The sequence below is a fragment of the Trachypithecus francoisi genome, unplaced genomic scaffold (assembly GCF_009764315.1).
Source record: "Trachypithecus francoisi isolate TF-2019V2 unplaced genomic scaffold, Tfra_2.0 Lachesis_group7, whole genome shotgun sequence".
Classification (NCBI taxonomy): Eukaryota; Metazoa; Chordata; class Mammalia; order Primates; family Cercopithecidae; genus Trachypithecus; species Trachypithecus francoisi.
The window spans coordinates 91,314,792-91,340,038 of NW_022681472.1; positions in this window are offsets into that span (position 1 = coordinate 91,314,792).

The window sequence follows — 25,247 nt, forward strand, 5'->3', positions numbered from 1 at the left end:
TGAATTTTGCTAGGGTCATACATTAGTTTTGAATCCTTTTTTTCTAATAGCATTATGCCTACCAGGAGAACTGGAACACAAGCTGAACCCTTCTTGGACAATGATGTGGCTACTAAGAGAACAATTTATATCTGCTGTATCAACATGAATGATCTTATTCAAGAAATCTATTCAGAGTTCCAGAAATTTCACTCTGTGCTCTCATAAACACTTTCCTTTATAAATTACACTTATGACTGAGTACAGGCCACTGGACAGGTACATCTGTATGAAGATAAGAAATATAAATTGCTACCTAACTGAAAACCTTCTGCCACCTGTTTGGAGACACTAAGCAGAAAGCAATGTATTTTATTTTTAAGGAAAAAAGAGAACAGGCTCTGAACACCTACTCTGTGCTACCCACTAAAATATTTTGCACTCATCTATTTTTATTCTCCAAACTACTTCATGAGGTGAGGTTCAAATGCTCAATATGCTGTGAAAAGTAGGTAAAGTGGTCTCTGCCCTTTGTGTCTGATCAGTAAATTATACTTTCATTATTGGGAAACACTCATAATACCCTTTGAGAAACCCTTCTTCCCCATGTCCATAGGATCCTTATGGAGTTAATCTCCACTCTTTACTTGCTGGGTTGGGAATTTGCTCCAAATCTGGTCAATCAGAAGGGTTAGTTTGATGTGGCACATCACACCCAAGTTTGTCTAATTAGCACGAGTCCAATAAATGTTTTTGGAACAAATAGGAAAGAGGCCTTTTCCTTGTGGATTTCTAGGCAATAGGGACAATGCAAGTATAGAGATACCAGAGACCATCATCTGAGAAGTCCTGCTGGAGATAAACAAATAAAACAGAAAAACAAATCCATGATGAGAGCATGATGGTGAAAGTGTGAAACACGTGAATATGAATACAGCTCTGCTTAAAGCCTGTTTTCACTTAACTTCTTAGTTATGCAATCTAGGAAAATATTTATTTGTTTTCCCCTTAGCAATTTGGGTTGCATTTTTCTCTTGGGCAGGTGGAAAGGGAGAGGCTCATCCAGACAGAATTTCTTGCCTAAAAATAAAGTTAGAATTAGGACAACTGGGGTTTCACTGAGTCATTTTGAGTCAGAGACCCATTCTCTGCCAGGAGACATGGTAAAGGAGAGGTAGAATAAGTGCTCTGAAAACTCAGGGGAGAAGAAGTCTTCATAAAGAAGATACGACTGATTAATAAAGATTTCATAAACTATGTTCAGTAGAATGTCCTTCGGTATTTTTCATTGTGATATCCCGTCCTTGATAATCGCAACTAAATTTGTCTTTCTTTGTGGCAGGAACACCATTCTAGGGACAAATACAGAATTATCCACAACCCTGGAGGCGATTCACATCACTCATGCTTTTTGTAACCACTGGATTTTGAGACAGTAAAGCCCATTCAAAAGCAATTTGTTTTAATTTTTGAATTATTCCAAGGCAGGAGCAACATCTTTCATCACAGACTCACTAGTTCCCCAATGATTGTATCTCATTTTATTTTATATCTACAATATTTAGCATAGTGTCTGACATACAAAATATTCCCAATAAGTGTTTGTTAAATGATTGAGTGGATTAATTAATTCTACCAGTGGCATAACATCCAAACACCTGATTCTTATCTGTCTGCTATCAATTTCCCCAGAGTTCAAATAGTGCCAAGTCTTCTGGTTGATAAATGAACTCATTGTTCCTTCCATTGTGGATCACAGAACACCTGTCTTCTAGGAAAGGAAAGTCCAGTACTCTAACAGCCTAAGTTTCCATTACCCTCACAAGAGCAAAGGTAGGTCTCTCCCCTAGAAGGCTATGAATAACAATATGCTCTCCCCTCATGATGCAAACAGGGCAGCAGACTTAAAATATAAATAATGACCTGAAAGCAAGGTAATTTGGAACTATTTCATAGCTGATGAGCCATTATTCCCCACTATCATCAATGCATCTAAAACAGGCCCTCCTATCACCTTGTTCAACCTCTATCATAAAATTAATTACCTCTGGATAGACCCCATTAAATTGCTCATAAAATTGATCTTACTTTTCAGATTTTATGATAACTAGTATGTCATCAACAAAAGTGCCTAGAATAAATGGGATGCTTATTATCCACCTGGAAATAAAGTAAAATAAACCCATGATAAATGTAGGAGTCTTTGACATGTGTCTCTCTAGTACTGTAACAGATACTTGTAGACAAGTACACAATACCCCCAAAGATCTTTTCCTGGGTAGATTTTTTATTTTAAAAAAATTATAAAAAGGTACTTTGATTCAGTTAGAACATTAAATGCATTTCATTTCAAATAAGTATAAGGACTATTATTATTGTTTATGCATTTGTTCATTGGTTTATTTGATCTAGAGGCAGTTTGGGTATGGGAAGAACTTGTGATTTGGAGTTAGAAGAACCTGAATTCTAACCTTGTTTCCTGTATGTAATAACCACTTTCCTTGGAAAATTACCTTTTCAACCTTTTCTAAACTACAGGCTTATCCTCCGTAAATTAATGATAAGAATATTTATTTCTTTCATTTTTTTTTTTTTTTTGTATTTTTTGAGATGAGGTCTCACTCTGTCACCCAGGCTGGAGTGCAGTGGCATGATCTCGGTTCACTGCAACCTCCACCTCTCGGATTCAGGCAATTCCCCTGACTCAGCCTCCCAAGTAGCTGGGACTACAGGTGCATGCCACCATGCCTGGCTAAGTTTTTTTTTTTGTTGTATTTTTACTAGAGACAAGGTTTCACCGTGTGGGCCAGGCTGGTCTTGAACTCCTGACCTCAAGTGGTCTGCCTGCCTCAGCCTGCTGGGATTACAGCCATAAGCCACCACATCCAGCCAGTAATATTTATTTCATAGGGTGTTGTTAAATTTAAATAAGATGATGAATACAAAACACCTAATAAAGGTCCTGGTCCAAAAAAAGGCATTTAATCAGTGTTAGATGCTATTACGTTACTATCGCTGCTATTAATAAACCAACAAGAAAACCCACATGCCATTGACGCGAGATAGCTTGAGCTTGATAGAAAGATGATAGGTTTTAATAGATCAGTGTTTGGATTCCAACTATGATTTAGAATCTGTATATCCTTAGGTGAGTTACTGAATCTCTCTCATGCTCCATGTTCTCATATCTGTGTGTTTATATATGTAAGTTTAACACTTACAGAATCAGATGAAATGGTGGATGAGAGGGAGCTCAGAGCCATGCTTGCCATAGGGACCCAACATATATGGAAACCCTGGCCTCAGCCTCCACACTTTTCCTCCTATTTCTCTTTGGAGTGGTAGCGATGAGGCCTCTGAAATGCATCTGTTGTTTACTTCAGTTGGCTGAAGAGCTGGACAGAGGGGCAGGATTCTGACCAGAAGAAAAAGACTATTATTGCCTACATCTGGTGGAGCTCAGGAGTTGGATAATTCTACTACATTCTCAGGTGATGATTGCCCCAGAAGACAGGCCTGGCCAAGCATCAAGTCCTAGGATTGGGTAGGTGTGTCCAGGGCACACATTCTCTATCCTTTACTATCAAACCTTATGCCTTACTACTCAATTCCTCAAACCACATTTTTCAGTTGAAGAAAATTATTTTCCTTCCTCTAAGTTCGTCTCTCTCTTAGCAACTGACTTTACCCCCGTGGTTCCCTCTGTCTGTAACACTTGGATTCAGCTTCTGCTTGTTTCACTTAGACATTGCTATTCACTCTCATAATTGAGAGGACATGGCATGTCCTTCTCAGAGTCTTCTCTTAACCTCCAAGTCTAGGTGAGATGCTCTGTGTAATCAGCATGCGGTTCCCCTCCCATGTTGCTTACTCCACTGCCCTATGAACCCTGGCTTGTCCAGCTATAATTTACAGACTTAAACTCTGTGAACTTACCTGTCTGTTCTATTCACCTTTAGGTTCATTCAGTGCAGGTTTTCAGTGACAATTTGTTGAATTTTTAGAAGGAAGATATACTACAATGGGAAACTCATAGGTCAGAGAACTGTCAAGATCAAATGTCAAGGCCACTTGGCTTAGAGCTCAAAGGACAAGTCTCCATCCAGATAATCCAAAGGGTGAGGTCAATAAAAACAGCCCAACCAGAACCCAAAACGTCAGAGTAGTCAGAGTGAAGGAAAAAGCAATGCAGTGGCCAAGAGAAGAGGCATAGACTAGATTTGGATTGATGCTGTCCTCATCGCAGTCTCTGATTAGCTGTGATGGCAGTGAAATGGGAATGTTCCCTTATCCCCCTCACAGGGCTTGTGACAGGGATGTGGCTCACTTCTTCAGTGCCCTGCTGCTCAAACCCCTAGGGGGAGCATGCAGATGGACAGATCCTGGGGAGCATTTTTGGGCTCCAACCCCACGACAGCATCTAGGGTTGAGTGTTTACAGCTCCCAAAGCCCCAGTGGGAGTGTGTTACAGTGCGCCCTTTCAGTTTAGCAGTCTGCAGCTCAATTAGACCCTCTGCCTTATCGCAAGGACAGAAGGCTTTCTGTATCCCTGCTTCTTGCTCTAGTGTACCAGAAAAATCAGATCGCATGTGGGCTTGGAGGATGGGTGCATAGTTTCACTGGGTTGTGAAGGTTGCTCTCAGTGAGGTGGATGGGGAACCATAAGGGTCTTGCAGTGGGAAGGTGATCTTCCCCCAGAGTCAGCTGGACTCTCCTCCCACCTCCTGGGCTGAATTCTTCGTTGTCCTGCTATCAGTGGCCTGCCAGTGTCTCCTGGTGTTTGTCGATGTGCTCTTCTGCTCCTCTCGAAGTCCAGCCACTTGTGTCTGTGCCTGCTAGGGTCTTGGGTTTTTATGGGCACAGGATGGGGATATGGTGGGCCAGAGTGGTCTTGGAAAATGTGACATTTGGATGCAAAAACAGGAGTACCTGTTCTCACTTAAATCCGTAGGCACAGGCTTGAGGGTGGAGCCCTTGCCTGGGATCTGTCCCCACCCTCCTTCTCTACTCAGCACTTCCCTGCTCCCATCTCCTACCAGTAGGCCAGATGTGGCTGGTCTTAGAGGTCTTAAATAAAGGGGTTTGAACCATGGGCTGGGAAGAGAAATAGAGGTGGCTCCCGACTGGCATTATCTACAAATTTCTACAGGACAGACATAGCACAGTATATATTATTAAGAGCATACATTCTGCAGAAAAGTTGGTTCTGTGACTACGAGATTTTAGAAAATTCTGGGTTAAGCCAAGTTAACTATAGTCTTACCAGACTTCTGAGAATCTTTATAATGCTAATTTCAGTTTTCTAAGCACTGACCATTTACAAACAACATGACCATATAATCCTTTCTCTTTTTTGATGGCTAATTTCATTGAGCTAGTATCTCATGAGACATTGGTTTAGAAAATATTGCTATGCACTATTCTTAGTGTTTTGTATTATCTTCACGGCTGCTATCAATTCATGTATTTATTTATAGCTTGCCTTGTTTTGGAAAAGATTTAAAGCAATCAGTACAGAGATGATCACTACAGTTTAGCTTTGCTTGGGGCTTTTTACACTAACTGTTTTTCTTGACCTGGAATTAAAATCTTCCTTCATGAATTCTATTGAAAATATAAGAAGTTACTACTTTCCTCTGGCAGAAAAGATTCTCAGAGGTATCATCAAGCTAGCTCATGAAGGTGAGAAAGTGAATGAGGGTTTCCAGGATCTAGTTTCTGAGTTTTTGACCTAGGATGCAACACAGACCCCAGTGCCATATAGAGCAGATCCAGAGAGAAGACTAGTCATGATGTGGGAACCAGGGAGAGGGGGAGACTCTGTGTCATTGTTCCATAATGCCATTAAAAGTAATGGCAAAAACCGCAATTACTTTTGCATCAATCTAATACATAGGTACTGCCTGACCTTGGCAAAACTTGCTTAATTTTCTGGGTCTCAATTTTACTGTGTGCATATCCTAAATAGTAGTATCTACATCAAAAAGTCATTGGAGACATTAAATGAAGTAAGGCTTATAGACTCCCTACCACAGAGAAGAAGCTCAATTAATATTCTGGCTATAATGATATTGATAATGACACAGATTCTCATCTTCAAGATTGTCCTAGAGCCAAGGTTTATAGCTCCTTCCTGTTTTGGTCAATCTCTCATTCTTCCCAAATATTCCCTTTATCCATTTACTATGGTAAAGTTTCCTGCTTTTTCTGGGAGGGTCCTCTGGAACCCTGAAGAAATATGAGTTATATCTGTACCTGGTCACCTGAAGTAATATCTTTTCTTCTTCAGCTGAGACCAACTACATGTGGGGAGAGAGATGTAAGGGAGCTGCCCCCCAAGGAGCTCTGTGCAATGCGCTGATGGATTGAGGGTGGCACTTTGTGTCTAATCACTGATGTGGGAGGATAGGGGCAAGGAGGAAAGATGAGAAAATTGAATGGCAAAGGAAGTGAGGAAAAGAGACCAGGCATTTTCTGCAAAGAAAGAAGAGTTAGAGGCCAGGCGTGGTGGCTCACACCTGTAATCCCAGCACTTTGGGAGGCTGGGGCTGGTGGAACATATGAGGTCAGGAGTTCAAGACCAGCCTGGCCAACATGGTGAAACCCCATCTCTACCAAAAATACACACACACAAAATTAGCTGAGCATGGTGGCAGGTGCCTGTAATCACAGCTACTTGGGAGGCTGAGGCAGGAGAATTGCTTGAACACAAGAGGCGGAGGTTGCAGTGAGCCGAGATCTTGCCACTATACTCCAGCCTAGGTGACAAGAGCGAAACTCTATCTCAAAACAAACTAACAAACAAAAAAAAAAAAAAAGGAAAAGAAAAAGAAAGAAGGGTTAGAAAACCACAGTATTCCTCCCATGAGTTGCACACACCCACATGTTCTCAAGAAGAAAATCTGGACAGCATGGAAGCTGCTTAGTTATATTGTGTATAGCAATATAACCAAGTATAATATAACTAAAAACATGTTTAGCAATGATCCAAATAAAAAAACTGAGCTGTGCATTTCATTCATTTCATCTCCTGTCATCCCCACACACATTCGTTATAAGCAGGTTTTTAAAACTTTTAATCTTTATTTACAAAATGCTTATTTTTAAAATGATGACACTGTTCATTCAGTAATCCCCCTTTCAGAAGATATCCTATGAAAATGACCTAAAATGCAAGGAAATATTGGGTGCATTTTGGGTCAGATGGCCTTCCATGCTCAAATGAGTAGAGTACTTTTGTTCAATCAGTTTACCACTGTCATCTAGATTTAGAATGAGCTGGTAGTCCATGTCTCAAATGATGCTATGAGTAACCTTGATGAGGATGTCTTGATGTTCCATGATGTGGAGTTCGAGGAAGCTAATTCACTTTTTCACCATGACTTTCAGCTGTGTACCATGCCTTTACCTGAGCCAACTATTGCTCTCCAAATACCGGCTCTGAATGGGGTTCATACATATGCTTCTATGTGAATCCTAAATTCCTGTTGATATTTTTTTCTCAGAGTCACATCCATAGGACTCAAAGCAGCTCTTATTTTTTTTTGCCTCCATATATTAACAATCTTATAAAATTCCTCCCCAGAGTATAGAATTAGCTTATAGTCATGAAGGGATGGGTTTCATCTGTGTTCATCAGAATGTCCTATATCCACTGATTCATTTACTTTTCCTTCAGTGACTCAAAATGATTTTCTCTTCAGAAAACAAAAGAGTTTTCTGACACATCTATCAGGGTAAAAACTTAAACACACATATAAACACAAACACGCTGTCCTCCAATATACATATAATATTTGCTATTTCTTACAAGTGAGGTTACTTGCTCAATATTTGAGTAAAACTATTGTCAAGAAAGTTATGACTTTGTGTATCCTCACATTCTGCAGTCTTCTACCTCAACCCCATTGCAGAAACATGGGGCCACCAGCTAATTGTCGTATAGAGAAAATGAAAGTGGTATTGCAAAGCATGCGGCTTAAAGTGGGTGCTAAGGAAATGACAAGTGTTAACGAAAATGAAATTGCATGGGATATGATTTTTCTTTACATCTGGGATCAGGCAGATATGGAAACTTTATTTGCCCATGGACAAGAGAAAGACAGGAAGGAAATCCTCCCATAGTGCATACTATGTGTGCTTTAACGTGTTCGGTGTTTCATTTATGTTATCAGAAAGTCAAACTTGTTGGACTCATGGAGTCTAATAAAACCACTTTATATTTGCTTCTAACCCTTTTTAAACCCATTTAGGGCTAGCCATATTTTTGCTTCCCTTCAGTGAAAACTCCCAGTTTCCCTGACTTCCTTGATTACACTTTATTTGCAAACACCATCTGAAGTCAGCAATTAAAAATGTCCAGTCCCCATGAATTTTAACTTGGAAAGCTGGAAGCTTACAAGTGCTCACTCATCCAACTCGCTCCATCCGGGGCACTTAGAAAAATAATATTTCCTTCAGTTTCATTGCAATTAGGTTTGCTGCCTGCTTGTTGAATTCTGGCCATTGGAATATGAAAAAAAAAAAGTGAAGCTGTGAACCAGAGGCCTACCCACCCCCTCCTCAATACATATGCATACCCACTCACAAAATTTAGACTTGTTATAGGAGGAAAAATGCAGATCTGTGGTGTGAATTCACTGGCTTTGTGGGGTTGTCATCTCATCTATCTAGTTTGTCTTTACGAATTTCCTGAACTTGATTTAGTTTTAAATCTTGTGTCCTCTACAAGTTGGCATTGACGTTGAACCGCCCAGTTAAAGTGAGAGAGGGTGGAAATGGCAATGTCCTCCTACTGTTTTTTTTTCCCCCTACTGGATCTTTCTCTCTCCAAACTCATAAAATAGTTTTTTTTTGTTTTTGTTTTTGTTTTTTGTTTTGGAGACAGAGTCTTGCTCTGTTACCCAAGCTGGAGTGCAGTGGCATGGTCTCAGTTCACTGCAACCTCCGACTCCCTCGTTCAAGTGATTCTCCTTCCTCAGCCTTCCAAGTAGCTGGGATTACAGGCATGCACCACCACACCCAGCTAATTTTTGTACTTTTAGTAGAGACAGGGTTTCACATGTTGGCCAGGATGGTCTCAATCTCCTGACTTCATGATCCACCCGCCTCGGCCTACCGAAGTGCTGGGATTATGGGCATGAGCCACCGTGCCCGGCCTGAAATTTCGTAAACAGTTTTCTGACCCCTCCAAGCAGAGAAGTGAGAGTTGAGGTAATGTGAACAACAAAGTATGTATCTGTCGTTTTCACATTTGGCAGATGAGTAGAGCTTGCCCTTTTGGATTCTTTTGTGTGTGTGTGTGTGTGTGTGTGTGTGTGTGTGTGTGTTGTGAGTTTCTGGTATTCTAGCACTGCAATTCCTGTGGTGTGGCCTCCTTTGGTTGCCTCCTCCCAAATTACCACTGGGCTTCTGCCATAACAAAAAACTACACAGCCCATTACTGCTAGGTTTTATCACCATGGAAGGCTGCCCTTTCTGGCAGGACCCCTTTAGAGAGGATCCAGGGCTCCCATCCTACCTCATCTGGTCCTGAAGCCCCATGTATGTTTGGCTGTCAGAGAGAGTGACCTGACTTGACTTCTCACGCGTGGCCCTCCACCCTGCAGCCTAAGGTTATGACAATATTCTCAGGCATGGATCAGCACCCATTCTTGCCTCTCTGCCTCAACTACAGGAACGCATATCAAACCGCACTGTGCTGCCACAGTCTTCTTAGCAGTCTCCCACCCCTTCACATTTGCATCAGCCCCACTGTCCTTTCCAAAAGTCCCCTTTGCAGACTCCTAGATCACTACTCTATCTATCCTTTTGTGTCATTGTTGTGTGATAGCTATACAACCAGTCATTTTTCCATGGTGTTCTGTCCCAATTCGCTTTGGAATGTAGCATCTGTTGAATTCATGCCTCATGAAGCATGAAGAGTTCCATTTTAACATCCCGTTACACATACATTGTCTCATTTAAACTCCATACGTGCCCTGTGAGCTATATTAACTCTTATTTCATTGGTAAAAAACATAAATTTCAGGGAGGTTAACACGGCCATATTTGTAATAAGCCAGAACATAGGAGGAACAGGGCTCTGTCTGTCTTACCACTTCTGCATCACTGAACGTACAGCAGTAAATGGCACATAGGATATGCTTGAGGTTTTTCCTGTATAAATAAATAATATGAGAATTTACAAATCAGTTGCTCTTTATTCTAGGGTTTCTCAGTCTTGGCACTGTTGATATTTGGGACCAGACAACTCTTCACTGTGGGGGCCTGCCCTGTGCTTTAGAGAATGATTATCAACATCCCTGGCCTCAACCCATGTGACGTCAATCTCAGCCCTTGTAATTAGCCATATCTCCGAGACTAGTTAGAGTAAATGAAATTGTTTACAGATATAATGGGAACTACTTCAAAGCCTAGCACATAACAACTTTCTATGTATGATTCTTCCTTCTCTTTTACCCACAGATTGGATAATATGAAGATGAACACCAGAACTATTTTAGAAACTGCATGTTGAAGACCACTGAGATATAAAACTTAGAAACAAAAACTGGTCCTGAGTCAGTGCCTTGAAGACAGTTGCACAGGTTAGTTTGCTGGAGCATATTCATCTTTAGAATGTTTCAAAAGAAGAAATAAACTTTTACTCTGCTAAGTCATTGAGATTTGTTTATTTATATCTTATAGCAGCTAGTGTTACTATAGCTAACTCACTCTTTGCATCGACTTAAATAAGTAAAAATGAGAGCTGATATAAAGAGAAAAAGTGTAGTTAATTATATGTCAAGTGATTCATCGATATGATAAAATTCTAAAAAGTACTGCACAACAGTAGATCAGTTCAACTCAAGAGGGACAAAGATGTGAAGGAGAACATGCTGCACACCAGGGGTTCTTTTCTATTCAACTTTTTCTGGTTGATATCAGAAAATAAGGGAAAATAATGAAAAAATAAGGGAAAAACTCTTATTTGTTATCCTCTTATTTAAGAAGACCCTCATGAGATTCTTTTTTCGGGAAAATAATTAAGATTTATATTAGGCAAGGTAACTGCATGAGTTTTCTATTGCTGCATAAAAAATGGCCACAAATTTAGCAGCTTAAAACTGCATGCATTCATGCTTTCATTATCTCACAATTTCTATAGCTCAGAAGTGTGGGTAGAGTTTAACTGGGTCTTCTGCTCAGGGTCCCACCAGGCTGAAATCCAGGTGTTCACCAGGCTTTGTCCTCACCTGGAGGCTCAACTGGAGAAGAATCTACTTCCAAGCTCCATCAGATTGTTAGAAAATTAACTTCCTGTGGCTACAGGATTCATAGCACCTTCCTTCTTCAAAGCCAGCAATGGAAAGAGCTGTCTGCTCCAAGACTGACATGTAGTTGCTCAGAAAGGGATCATGTGACTAGGTAATGACCACCCAGAATAATATCCCTTTTGATTAAGTTAAAGTCAATCAATTAGAGGTTTGAATTGCATCTGAAAAATTTATTTTCTTTACCATACTACATAAATTACAGTTCAGTATGGATTAGCAAGAGGACTCTGCATTTTCAAAGATGTTTGGAATCCAGTGTTTCTCTATCTTTGTCTCCACCTACATTTAAGTTCTTTGAAGTCTGTCCACACAGCTACAAATAGAAAAAGAGAATCACAAATTATCTATGGGAGATTTGTTATTTGATGGGTCAGCTCTAAGGATGAAGCAAGTTACTCCGACTCATATTTCACCGGCTGGATGTCACCTCTGTGTAGTTGCAGGGAACTTGTAAAACGTAGTCTAGCTGTGTGCCCAAAAAGAGAAAAAGGTGGACATTGTTCTCAGTTCTCAGTCCACCCTTCTGGTCACTGCCAAAGTATCTGTTTCCCTTGTCTCTCCCACAGCAAACCTCTCATACCTTTCCCAAGAGGATCAGGCTGGATATTTCATGTCCCAGTGCATCCTGTTGAAAATCTAATATGGAGTATCTCCAAGATGTGCTCAGCTTCTCCATCAGGTCTGGATAGGTCTTCCTATCATTCAATAATTTATTTTAAAGAAAAAGAAATTGTCTATCCTCCCATCTTCCTCAATTTTGAAGACATTCTAAATCAGAAAGTGAACAAATGGGAAACCACAGAAGAAGCTGGTCTGAAGCAATTTGGATGTCCTGCTGAACTGGCTTTATGAAGGTCATCCACCTTGAGAAAGCAGGTGCATTTCCTACTTAAATCCTGCTTCTGCTCTTTGGAAGAAACAATCATTGTCCCTTATTCTTTATGGATCTTCGCTCTGTCCTCTGGGAGTTTTTTCTTGTCCATTTTCCAGGGTGCATATTTCAGATCTGACAGGTTTCTGTAAATCTGTAAAGTCCACTTCTGCTGGTGTACACATGGAGTCTTGAAGGCTATTCTGTTTTTATTTTTGAGACAGAGTCTTGTTCTGTCACTCAGTCTGGAGTGCAGTGGCACAATCTTGGCTCACTGCAACCTCCGCCTCTGACATTCAAATGATTCTCTTGCCTCAGCCTCCCAAGTCGCTGGGATTACAGGCACCCACCACCATGCCAAGCTAATTTTTGTATTTTTAGTAGAGACAGGGTTTTTTCATGTTGGCCAGGCTGGTCTCAAACTCCTGGTCTCAGGCAATCCAGTCACTTGGCCGCCCAAGGTACTGGGATGACAGGCAGGAGCCACCAGGCCTGGCCTTGAAAGCTGTTTTAAATATCAAAATAATGATGGTTTCCAGCTTAATCCATGTCCCTCAAAGGACATAAACTCATCCTTTATTATGGCTGCATAGTATTCCATGGTGTATATGTGCCACATTTTCTTTATCCAGTCTATCATTGATGGGCATTTGGGTTGTTTCCAAGTCTGGAAACCATCATTCTCAGCAAACTAACGCAGGAACTGAAAACCAAACACTGAATGTTCTCACTCATAAGTAGAAGTTGAACAATGAGAACACATGGACGCAGGACGGGGAACATCACACACTGGGGCCTATCAGGGGGTGGGGGACTTGGGGAGGGATAGCACTAGGAGAAATACCTAATGTAGATGATGGATTGATGGGTGCAGCAAACCACCATGGCACACGTATACCTATGTAACTAACCTGCATGTTCTGCACATGTATCCCAGAACTTAAAGTATAATAAGTAAATAAATAGATAAACAAACAAACAAACATCAAAGAATCAAAGACTGTTTGGTAATATTTTTACAATATGATTTATCCCCAAAGTAAGAGGGTTATAATCTACTTGTTGCTCCCTTCCCCATGCCTCTTTCCACTTAATGGGTTGACATTCTGAGGCACGTTGCATAAGCCTTCTCAGAAGGTCTTGTTATGATTGGCACCTGTCACACACAGCAATGGCCACTGTCATTATATATCTTAGGTTGGAACTTTCTCCTTGCCTGCATTGTTGTCCTAGTCTTTCATTCCTACTCAAATAAGACACCCAAACATAAAACTGTCTCAGGCTCTGCTTTCAAGACAACTAAGCTGAGACACGACTTCTTGCAGAAACGCTAAATCTTCAAGGGTCTTTGTCAATCCAAGGCTTTTTCAATCTTACTTCCTATTTTGAGGTCTCAGAAGTGGTGATTTTACCAACCCCTTAAGGTCCCAAATGTCTGAACTGTCGCTTATCTCTTTCTACTTATAAAGTAGCCAGTTATTGACTAATAACATCATTTTCTTTTAATACTTTCCTAAGATCAGCCATTATAAAGCAACACACATTGTCACCCCGGCTCCTCCTGGTCACTCCTTTAGAGCTATATGCTCAGTCAACACATGTACTGCTCCAAATAAAGTCAAGCAACAGTTTTAATTGAAACTTTTATTAAGATATTTATAAATTAGCATACGATTACATTAAATACTACATAGATATCATTACTATGCTCCTCTCAGTTTCCTCCAATAGCAATATCTTGCAAAACTATATTAAATATCGCAACAAGGACTTTGAGATTTATACAGTCCACTGAACATAGTTCAAATTGTCCCAGTTTTACTTTATGCATATATGTGTATATCAAGTTCTCTATGATTTTATCACTCTTGTAGGCTTATATATTTACCACAACAGTCAAGATACTAGAAATTCCAACACCACAAAGATCCTTATTTTGCCTTTTAACAACCATCCCTATGACTATACTTTTTCCACCCTGCCCAGCTCTGCCACTAATTCCTAACCACTAATCTATTCTCCATTTTTAATATTTTATCATTTCAAAATGCTGTATACATTGAAGAATACAGAATTTAACCTTTAGGAATTTACTCTTTTCATGCATCATAATTTTCTGCAGATTCACTTAAGTTGTTTTTCATTCATCCTTATTGCTGCATAGTATTCCATGCTACCTACGTACCACAGATGGTTAACCATTCCACTATTGAAGGACATTCAGGGTCATTCATATTTCTGGTTATTACAAATAAGGCTATTATGAATACTCATGTACACGTTTTTGAATGAAAATAAGTTTTCATTCCTTTGGGAGAAATGCCCAAGTATGTAATTGCCTGGTCATATGGCAAATTTATGTGTAGTTTTTTTTTTTTTTTTGAGGCGGAGTCTCACTCTGTCGCCCAGGCTGGAGTGCAGTGACGCAATCTCGGCTCACTGCAAGCTCCACCTCCTGGTTTCACGCCATTCTCCTGCCTCAGCCTCCTGAGTAGCTTGGGACTACAGGTGCCTGCCACCACGCCCGGCTAATTTTTTGTATTTTTTTTAATAGAGATGGGGTTTCACCGTGGTCTCGATCTCCTGACCTTGTGATTCGCCCGCCTCGGCCTCCCAAAGTGCTGGGATTACAGGCGTGAGCCACTGCGCCCGGCCTATGTGTAGTTTTATATGGAACTGTCGAACTGTTTTTCAGTGGGTACAGTAATATACATTCCCAACAGCAATATATGACTGATTCATTTTCTCTGCATTGTTACTAGCATTTGGTGATGATGTTGTTTATTAGTTTCACCCCTTCTGATAGGGGTATAGTGATATATCATTGTTGTTTTAATTTGCATTTCTCTGATGGCTAATGATGTTGGACATTGCTTTTATGTGCTATTTGTTTTATTCATATCCTCTTCAGTGAAATGTCTCTTCATCTTTTTCAACTGTTGAGTCTAGAGAGTTCTTTATGTGTACTAAACACCAGTCCTTTGCCAGATATAAAGTTTGCCATATTTTCTCCTAGATTGTAGATTGTATTTTCTTCTTCTACACATAGACTCTCAAAGAAAGAACTTTTTTTAATCACTGATGAGATGCAATTTATCATTTTTTTTCTTTTTTTGGATTATGCTTTTGGTGTCTAGCCTGAGAACTCTTAGACTATTCTTAGATCCTAAAGATGTTCCTCTTTTGTCTCAAAGTTTTATAGATTTGTGTTTTATATTTTAGTCTATGATCAATTTTGAGTTGATTACTTTATGATGTATGAGGTTTACATTAAAGTACATTTTTTTTTAGTCTATGAATGCCCAAATTCTACTGCTTTGTGTTTAAAAGATCATCTTTCCTCCATTAAATCACCTGCTTACCCTTGCCAAAACCAGTAGAACATATTTGTGTGCATCTGGTTCCAGAATCTTGATTTTATTCTATTGATTTACGTGTCTAACCATTTAGTAACACCACACAATCTTAATTACTGCAGCTATATGGTAAATCATTTTCACTTGTATAAAGTCCACAAAATGAGATATTTTCTATATTGTAGTTTTTAGTTTCTTAATTTCCATTTGGCTATTTTTTAGTAACTTCTTTTGCTGAGATTTTTCAGTTTTTCATTTGTCTCAACATAATCTGTGATTGAATTTTGGAGCATTTTTATGACTACTTTTAAAAAGTTTGTGAAATGTAATTCCAACATCTGATTCATCTCGGTATGGAATCAGTTGATTTTCTCATTCAAGTTATGATCTGGTGGTGAGGGCGGCGGGGTATGATAGTAAAGGTAATTTTCAGCCATATCCTCCTGGACATTTTGTCTGTTACATTAGAATAGTTTTGTTTCTATTTAAATGTTTTATTTTTGGGGCAGTCATCTAGGCTAGGTTTAGAATGCAGGATTTGGCCTAATTCATGAGCTGTGGTTTCAAGGAGAGTTTAATTTGCAGAACCTTTACAGTGTTACTCTCATCTACTTGGTGCGGTGCTGCTGGGTTCCCACTGGTTCTGGCCAGTGCTCCCTCAGGGTGCAGAAGGGGGATTTTCAAGTCTAGCCACTAGGTGTCTTTCATTGGTGAAACGTACAGTGGGATCCCCACTTACTGAAGTCTCCAATTCTTCTGCTGTCTCTGGATGGGGAAGGAGAGTCTTGGGTCTATGGGGACAAAGAGGCTTCCTGGACCTGGCTACTTGCTTTACTGGGTCATTCTTGCCATCATGCCTCACCTGCACAGAATCTTTCAATGGAAAAAGGCAGTCTCAGGCCCAATGGGAAAGAAGAGCTCTTTGCCTGGACTCCTACTATTTTAGGGTCTGCCCGTCAACCCCTTTTGATGGTGATTTTTGGATAAACTGATGTTGTCAGACAGGCTCTTGTTGAATTTGCAGGCAGAATGAGCCTACCTCTGTTGGTGAGTCAGGGATTAGTAAATGCCAGGTCTAGGTGGCCTTCCTCAATTTAATGACAGGATGAAGGATGCCCTGCTGCTGTGCTGTTCTTCCAGTCTTGGAGTTTCAAATCAGCTCGCCCTCTTCCTACACCCTTCAGAGTTCTCCTTTGGTTATTTCTTCCACCAGTTCTGGGGTTTATACTGGCATTTCCAGGAGAGGAACAAGGAAAAACTGTGCCATCTTGTTCGTACCAGAAGTCCAAGAAACATTTGTACCAAGTGTTTTGTTATGATATAAGCAGGCCCTGTCCATTTATTCTCTGATATATGTTTCTGCACTACTCATAATAAATAATCTGATTTGAGGTACATTTTTCTGCCCCAAATAGGATTTGCCCTTTATCAAAGACATGTGTATTGCTCTCTATAGCCTATTGATATAAACACATCATCCTTCACCTAATATACAAGAAGTTCCACAGCCAGGCCATTGTTTCTCTATTTTGTTTTTAATTCCTCCCACATACACACCTTACAAACATTTCTGATTTGCTGGCCTTAACCAATGTTCCCACCTCTATTCAAATTGTCCCTTCTACCTGAAATGTTCTCTCTCCTATGCTTCTTTGGAAATGCTTGTGGGATTTCACCTCGTGTTTTAATGATTGGGAAAGTCAGGGTCAACTTCTAAAAGACTGTGGATGCCAAGTTAAGGTTTTTGCACTTTAGCCTGTAGGTAAAAGCAATGTCCTGGCTGGCCTCAATCCTCTGAGAACCCTTATTAGTGGTTACTGAGGCTGTACTCTCCGGGTTACTCTCACTGCTTTGTTTTGGAAGTCAGTTGACATTCAGTTATTAGACTAATCCAAATTGTGTTTTCCAATGAATATCTCAAGGGGAAGATTCCAGTTCACTTTGGCTACTTAAGAGAAGTTGTCAGAGTGAATTAAGGACTCTGCTCTTGCTCAGGCAGTGGATGTCTCTAGAATAATACCTGTTGTTTTTTCTTGATGTGCAGAATACCCTTGTTTGAAGTCTGATTGGGCCACATATGGCCGGTTGCAGTGGCTCACGCCTGTAATCCCAGCATTTTGGGAGGCCTAGAAGGGCGGATCACGAGGTCAGGAGATTGAAATCATCCTGATTAACATGGTGAAACCCCATCTCTACTAAAAATACAAAAACATTAGCCAGAAGTGGTGGTGGCACCCATAATCCCAGCTCTTCAGGAGGCTGAGGCTGGAGAATGGCATGAACCCAGGAGTGGAGCTTGTGGTAACCTGAGCTGAGATCGCGTCACTGCACTCCAGCCTGGATGACAGAGCGAGACTCTGTCTCAAAAAAAAAAAAAAAAAAAAGAGAGAGAGAGAGAGAAAGTGGTTCTTCTGTAGAGAAATAAACACACATCCAAAAATATAGCCTCCATGTATTTAGATGCCTATTATATTTAAGACACTAGGTGCTAGAAAGTGTTTGAAAATGTTAATAATACAGTGCCTGTGTTAGGCAGGTATAAAATGAATATTTATTCACTCATGCACTCCTTATTCAATCACCTTTTCATATATTGATTTAATATTTACTCTTTGCCAGTTACATGCCAGTTCTTTTGCTAAGTGCTAGTGTTATAATGAATAAGGCTTATATGCCTCAAGGAGCTCTTCACCAATCAGAGGACAGGTTCTTATACAGAGTCTCATCAAATGATGTAATTAGGACAGTGGCTTACTGCCACACTGTCACCACAGGCATGTAGGACCCCATAAAATATAAATAGGAGATATCTAACGGAAAATGCAGGAAAATTAGGCATTCTAAAAAAGCTGTGGAGGAGATTTTAAAGGGTGAATTTTCTTTAAGGCAGAGAAAATAAAGCAGGCACTCGGAGGAGTGGACACAGGCTAGGAGAGAAGTTGCATCCTGTTTGTCTGAACACTGAAGAGTGAGAGATAGCCTTGGAGAGGTAGGCAGGAAAGAGTCACTAACAAGCATTGATGGCTGTGATTTGCATGGTGCTTTACTGTTTACAACTTGCTTTGTTTGATTATCACACAAAAATCCTTGATGATTAATTCAACTCATGTGGCTCAATATACAAGAGTTATATGAAGATCCATTAAATTAAGCACCAATCTAACTGCCCCCTTCTGTCTCTTTTATCCTTCCTTTCCTCATTTGTCCATGTGTTTGTTTCTCCTTTCCTCTTTCCCTCCCTCTTTCCATCTCTTTCTTTCTTCAAAAAAAATATTTACTGAATACCTACTAAGTTCCCTGAGCAATGTTAGACAACAGGGACGAACATGAAAAACAATGGAAAAAAAACCCTTATAAATTTTGCATTATAGTCTACAAAAACCATATCCAAGTTAAAAGGCAAATATTTAAATATTTAAAATTATTCTGAGTTACATGATAGGAAGAAAAAGTAAGAGAGGCTGAAATGCTAGATAAAATAATGATAAGGAAATCTTCTAATACAATGATGTTTCAATCAGATTCAAAGGAAGAAAAGAACCCCCAATAAACATAGCTGTAGAGGAAACAAAGTCGAGAAAGCAAAGTTCAAAATGCCAGAGTATGGAGTAAGATTTGAAATGAGACTGGTGCAGATGGATCACAGAAAGGGAAAAGAAATACAATGTCAATGGTAATTACACACAGGGGCTAGGTCTCCAGGACTTTGCAGGCCTGAGAAGGGGATTTGGAATTTACTTGAAGTGTAGTGGGAAGACACTGGCTAGTTTTAGCCATGGACTGGCATCATCTAGTTTGTATTTTTAATAGTATACTCTGAGTGCTCTGTGGAAAAATAGAACGTAGCATACGGTGAGACTGGAAGATCTGAGACCAGTCAGGAGGCCATTGAAATAATCCAGGTGAGAGATGATAGAGGTCACACTATTGTTGGCAGTAAAAGATGAGAAAAAGTAAAGATAGTGTAAACTTTTCAAGATAGGCTCAAGAGGTCTTCAGAATGGAAAGAATGGGGATTTGCTAGTAAGTGTGAGAGAATCAACAGTTACTCCTAAGATGCTGGCTTAAAAACTGGATGGATGATGTGCTTATTTATTTGCTGAAATTGGGAACTCAGAGTGGATAACAGTTTCCCCACCCAAATGTGTGTGTGTGTGTATGTGTGTATATATATATGTATGCATGACAGCAGCAGCAGTGGACTCTGTGAGGATCTGGTTGAGTTTGATTCTGATCATACAAGCACACAAGCTGCAGGACCAGCTCCACAATCAGGAACATGGAGTTTTTTTTTTTTTTTTTTTTTTTTTTTTTTTTTTTGAGGCGGAGTCTCGCTCTATCGCCCGGACTGGAGTGCAGTGGCCGGATCTCAGCTCACTGCAAGCTCCGCCTCCCGGGTTTACGCCATTCTCCTGCCTCAGCCTCCCGAGTAGCTGGGACTACAGGCGCCCGCCACCTCGCCTGGCTAATTTTTTGTATTTTTAGTAGAGACGGGGTTTCACCGTGTTAGCCAGGATGGTCTCGATCTCCTGACCTCGTGATCCGCCCGTCTCGGCCTCCCAAAGTGCTGGGATTACAGGCTTGAGCCACCGCGCCCGGCCAACATGGAGTTTTTAATCATATTTCTTTGCAGTGAAGGCAGATGGGCACATGCCCTAGCTGCTGCAGTTGGATGTGCTCATAGGAGATATCAGGTCAGACTTAGTATCCAGAAGAAGGTGAAGGCATACAGAATCAGTCACAGCAAGACAGACATCTGACTGTCAGCAATGTCAGTGCAGGCTACAGAGCCCTGTTCTCAGTGAGAGCAGATTTTTTATGTTTTATTTATAACATCTACCTATGATATTGTTTGGCTCTGTGTCCCCACCCAAATTTCACCTTGAATTGTGATAATCTCCATGTGTCAAGGGTGGGACCAGGTGGAGATAGTTGAATCATGGGGACGGTTTCCCTCACACTGTCCTTGTGATAGTGAGTGAGTTCCCATGAGGTCTGATGGTTTTAGAAGGAGCTTCCCCCTTCACTGGACACTCATTCTCTCTCCTGCCACCCTGTGAAGAGTTGCCTTTAGCCATGATTGTAAGTTTCCTGAGGCTTCCCCAGCCATGCAGAGCTGTGAGTCAGTTAAGCCTCTTTCCTTTATAAATTATCAAATCTTGAGTATTTCTTCATAGCAGCATGAAAATGAACTAATGCGACCTATTTATTTACCCATGTGCTCCTTATTCAATTGCCTTATTTTCTTTTTCTGACACTCCAGGAAAGAACCATGGATCTGTTTAGGATATGTTCATGTTATGAGGCATTAAAGAGATATAAAAGGAACATTTGGTTGTTTAAGTCTGGGGATCAGAAGTGAGGTTGGGGCTAGAAATATCAATTTGGAAATTATCAGCAAAATAGGCATTAGAACATATGAGAGCAAGGGGAAAGGGAAAACAGTCAATGCCTAGAAAGAAAGTGACAATATATGAAACTGACCATCAAGTTGGTGATATTATTTTGCAAAATGTAAACTCAGGTCTATTGTGGGCCCTATTGTGGCTATTGGTTTTATTTCAGGATATTCATCTATTACTGAGCCCCACCTAGATGCTCAAAACTCTCTGGTACTTTTATGAACCAACAATACAACTTATCCAACTGTCAACTGTACTGTGGGAAAAATTCAAACACACGCATACACTTACACAGAAAGAGAGAGAGAGAGAGAGAGAGAATACAGACTCATTTATTTAACTGAAGTAACAGGTTTTAGGAAAAAATCCTTGATTAGTATTGGCCCTCTATAAATGAGGCATCAGTGAGTAATTACTGGTTTAACTAAATCAGTTATTGTGTCAGTATTAGTTGTATAAGCAACCTTTTTGCAAATAGATGAGTAGTAGGAAGAGCAGAAGGAACAATTAGATAAAAGTCAAGCCTGGACAAGGCAGGAAGCATGAAGGGTCATGGAGTGCTGAGGATGCTTGGTTCTCTTAGAGCATCAAGTTGCAGAGGGAAGCAGCAAAATCTTTATAGGTTTCACAGAGACACACAGTTAGTGGCAGGTGGGAGATTTGAATTCAAGTCTCTTGACTCTAAGTGCAGAGCTCTTTCCTTTATCCATGCTTTTCTTGTCTTCAGTTTTTTTACTTTCTTAATAATTTGGCCTGTGACATGTGATAATGATTTAGCTGTGTTCTCACCCAAAATCTCATCTTGAATTGTAATCCCCATAACCCCCATGTGTCAAGGAAGAGACCAGGTGGAGGTGATTGGACAATGGGGGACGTTTCCCCCATGCTGTTCTCATGACAGTGAGTGAGTTCTCATATGAGATTTAATGGTTTCATACCTGTTTGGTATTTCCTCCTGTGTTCATTTCTCCCACCTGCCGCCTTGTGACTTAGGTGCCTTAATCCCTTTGCCCTTCATAATGATTGTAAGTTTCCTGAGGCCTCCACAGCCATGCTGAACTGTGAGTCAATTAAACCTCTTTCCTTTATAAATTACCCAGTCTTGGGCAGTTCTTTATAGCAGTGTGAGAACACACTAATACAGCCGGTTTTTTAAACGTGTTTTTATGTGGCTATCTGAAGCATTACCATTGTGCGTATAGCTCACATCCTATTTCTATCATATGGTGTTGCACTCAAATACTTTCTCTAAGCCAAATTTTCACCCTGAAAATCTGGGCCCTGGGATGGGCTCTACTCAGAGAGAGTTTTGAGATTGTGGGTGCCAGCAGCAAATGCTCAATTTTTCATCATGGATTCAAGTTCCTGCCAACTATCTGATGGCTCTCGGACCCTGGATTAAGTTTCTTCATCTGTAAAATTTAGGTTCTTGTGAGGATTAAGTTTAAAAGAAACAAATAAGCAATTAACTCCTGAAATGAACCAGCTGTGGGGCCTTAAATAAGTTATGTAAGGTTTCCAGGTCTTCACTTTGTAGGGTAATGTGGAATCATGAGGTGTACAGCTCTATCAATCTCCTGTCATTACAGGATTATAGTGTGGTTAGGAGGTGAGTTGTTGTGTACTTGGGCAAATTATTTAGTTTCTCTGTCTCTTTGTTTTCTTATCTAAATAAGAGGATGATAAGACCTTATAGAGTTGTGAGAATTAAATAAGATTTGAAGTAAAGGATTTACTACAGTGCCTGGCATACAGTGAGCACTGAATACATGCTTGCAATGATGATGATGATGATGTGATGATGGAATCAACAGGAACGTAAAAGGAATCCAATTCTGTTTGTTCCTATTGCCTCTTCAATACAAACGTGATACAGCACCCACTTGCAGGTGCAACTGTGAAGGCCAAGAATTGTGGCAGGTTCCAAGAAAAGGAGATGGCCTTTTGCCAGGTGCAGAGGTGCTAGCATGGCTGTCAGGAAGTGACAGAGCATTTGCCAAGAAGTCAACATTTGCTGACAGTTCACACATCAAAGCGTTTTTCCGCAGCTTTCAGTGCTGTCACCATATGCCAGTGTTCATGGAGACAGCCATGCCTGGATAAACCAGATAAACTGAGGAATCGAAAGGCATATTCAGGCCAAGACTAAAGAGACCCTTCTCTACCTCCTTCATACTTCTTCAATATGACCACTCAAGACACCTTAACTGCCTTGCTGCCTTTCTGAGTAAGTTACTGAGAACCTTGTTCAACCTTACCTGTTCATGTCTGTGGCTGCTATGCTGGCTCATGCCACTTGCCAAACCCTTACCATGACAATACAATGTCAATGACCATTTCAACACCCTCAGTAACTTCCCATTGCTCAGGAACAGTGACAAACGAGATTGGGAACACCAAAGTAAAGAAGCTAAAATACCATAATGATGAAATTTTGACCAAAAGACACAGAGGTATTTTTGTAAGTATGTATATGATCTGCTATTCCTGTACCCATGTCTGCTAACACTCCAAATGCATTTACTATCCTGCTCCCCATTAATGAATCTGTTCCAGCCACCCTGGCCTCCTTGCCCTTTCCTTAGCAAGCCAAGCATATTCCTGCTCGGAAACTTTTCACTTGGTCTTATTGCTTAAAATCTTCCTTATCCAGGTGTCCTTGTGGTTTACTTCCTCATTCTATTCCATTTTTGCTGAATATTTTCTTATGCAGGAGGACTTGTTAGACCTCCCTGAATATAACAGCAGCCCCCAATCGCACAATAACATCATTGTATCTCTTTCTTGATAGGACTTACACACATAAACATATATATCCCTTGATTCCCTCTACTAACATAAAACTTTGTGTAGGCAGTTCCTTGAATTTTTTCAATGAATGCATTCTCAGATCCAAGATGAATGTCACAAAATAAGCACTTGATGAATACTTGTAAAATAAATGGATACAATCAATGAAGGGACATTGGAGCAACCTGTTAGTAGGTTTTTCTGCCTCTGGTGACTTCTACCTCAAGTTCACCCCCTTATGTTATCTTTAAAGCAGATCTTATGATAAATAATTCACTTAAATGCCATCAATGGTTTTCTATTGCTTAGGAATTATGACAAGATTGGGAGGTTCAAAGTCACAGAATTAAAATAGTATGATGATGATATTTTGACCAAGTGTCTTAGGAGTGGTTAAACCTTCCCCTACCCCATCATACTCCCCTTGTGAGGCCTACATGCACAAGAAGGAAAATAAAACAAATTACCCTTTAGTATTTACTAAGGCTCTGACCTCAAACCTCAATGCAAAACCTTAGCTATGAACTAATAAGCAAGGCTGAGCTCATGGAAAGATCAATTTTACTAAAACTAAATGTTTCACCAAGATTCACCAAGTCCTTGCCAGGCTATTTCCCTATCTATGATTCCCAAGCGCCCACTCCGCAAACCCAACCTGATAGCTCTGATCTTATAGCCACGATGTGAAGAAATGATAACCCCTTTTTCTCTGGTAAAAAGGAGCTAGAACCATAAAATGGGGATTGGCATAGGAAACTGCTCCTGAATGTGACCTGTCACCAGTCCCAGATAATACAATCGTCTTGGAATTCTTCAAATATGTCACATCACTGGGTTAAGGCTTTAAGTCTTCTACTACAGTGATGTTTCAATTAGATTGAAAGGAAGAAAAGAATTCCCAGTAAACATAGCTGTAGAGGAAACAAAGTAGAGAAAGCAAAGTTCACAGCGTCAGAGTGTAGAGTAAGATTTGAAATGGCCGGGCGCAGTGGCTCACGTCTGTAATCCCAGCACTCTGGGAGGGCGAGGCGGGCGGATCACAAGGTCAGGAGATCGAGACCATCTTGGCTAACACGGTAAAACCCTGTCTCTACTAAAAAAAGAAAAAGTCAGGCGTGGTGACGGGCACCTGTAGTCCCATCTACTTGGGAGGCTGAGGCAGGAGAATGGCGTGAACCCGGGAAGTGGAGCTTTCAGTGAGCCGAAATCATGCCACTGCACTCCAGTCTGGGTGACAGAACAAGACTCCATCTCAAAATAAAACAAACAAGAGAAAAAAGATTTGAAATGAGAGACTGGTGCAGATAGATCACAGAGGGGGAAAAGAAATACAATGCCAAGGGTAATTACACAGGGGTTAGGTCATACAAAAATGCCCTCAAATCTTGAACCCTATCTGAATCAAAAAGGTTGGCATTTGATGCATTGGGAGAGGTATGGTAAGAATGAGCACTCTCTAGAAGCCATTTTATTGATTTTTGTTTTCATGTTAACCCACTTAAATTAATAGTAATGTTTCTGGGTGATTAGT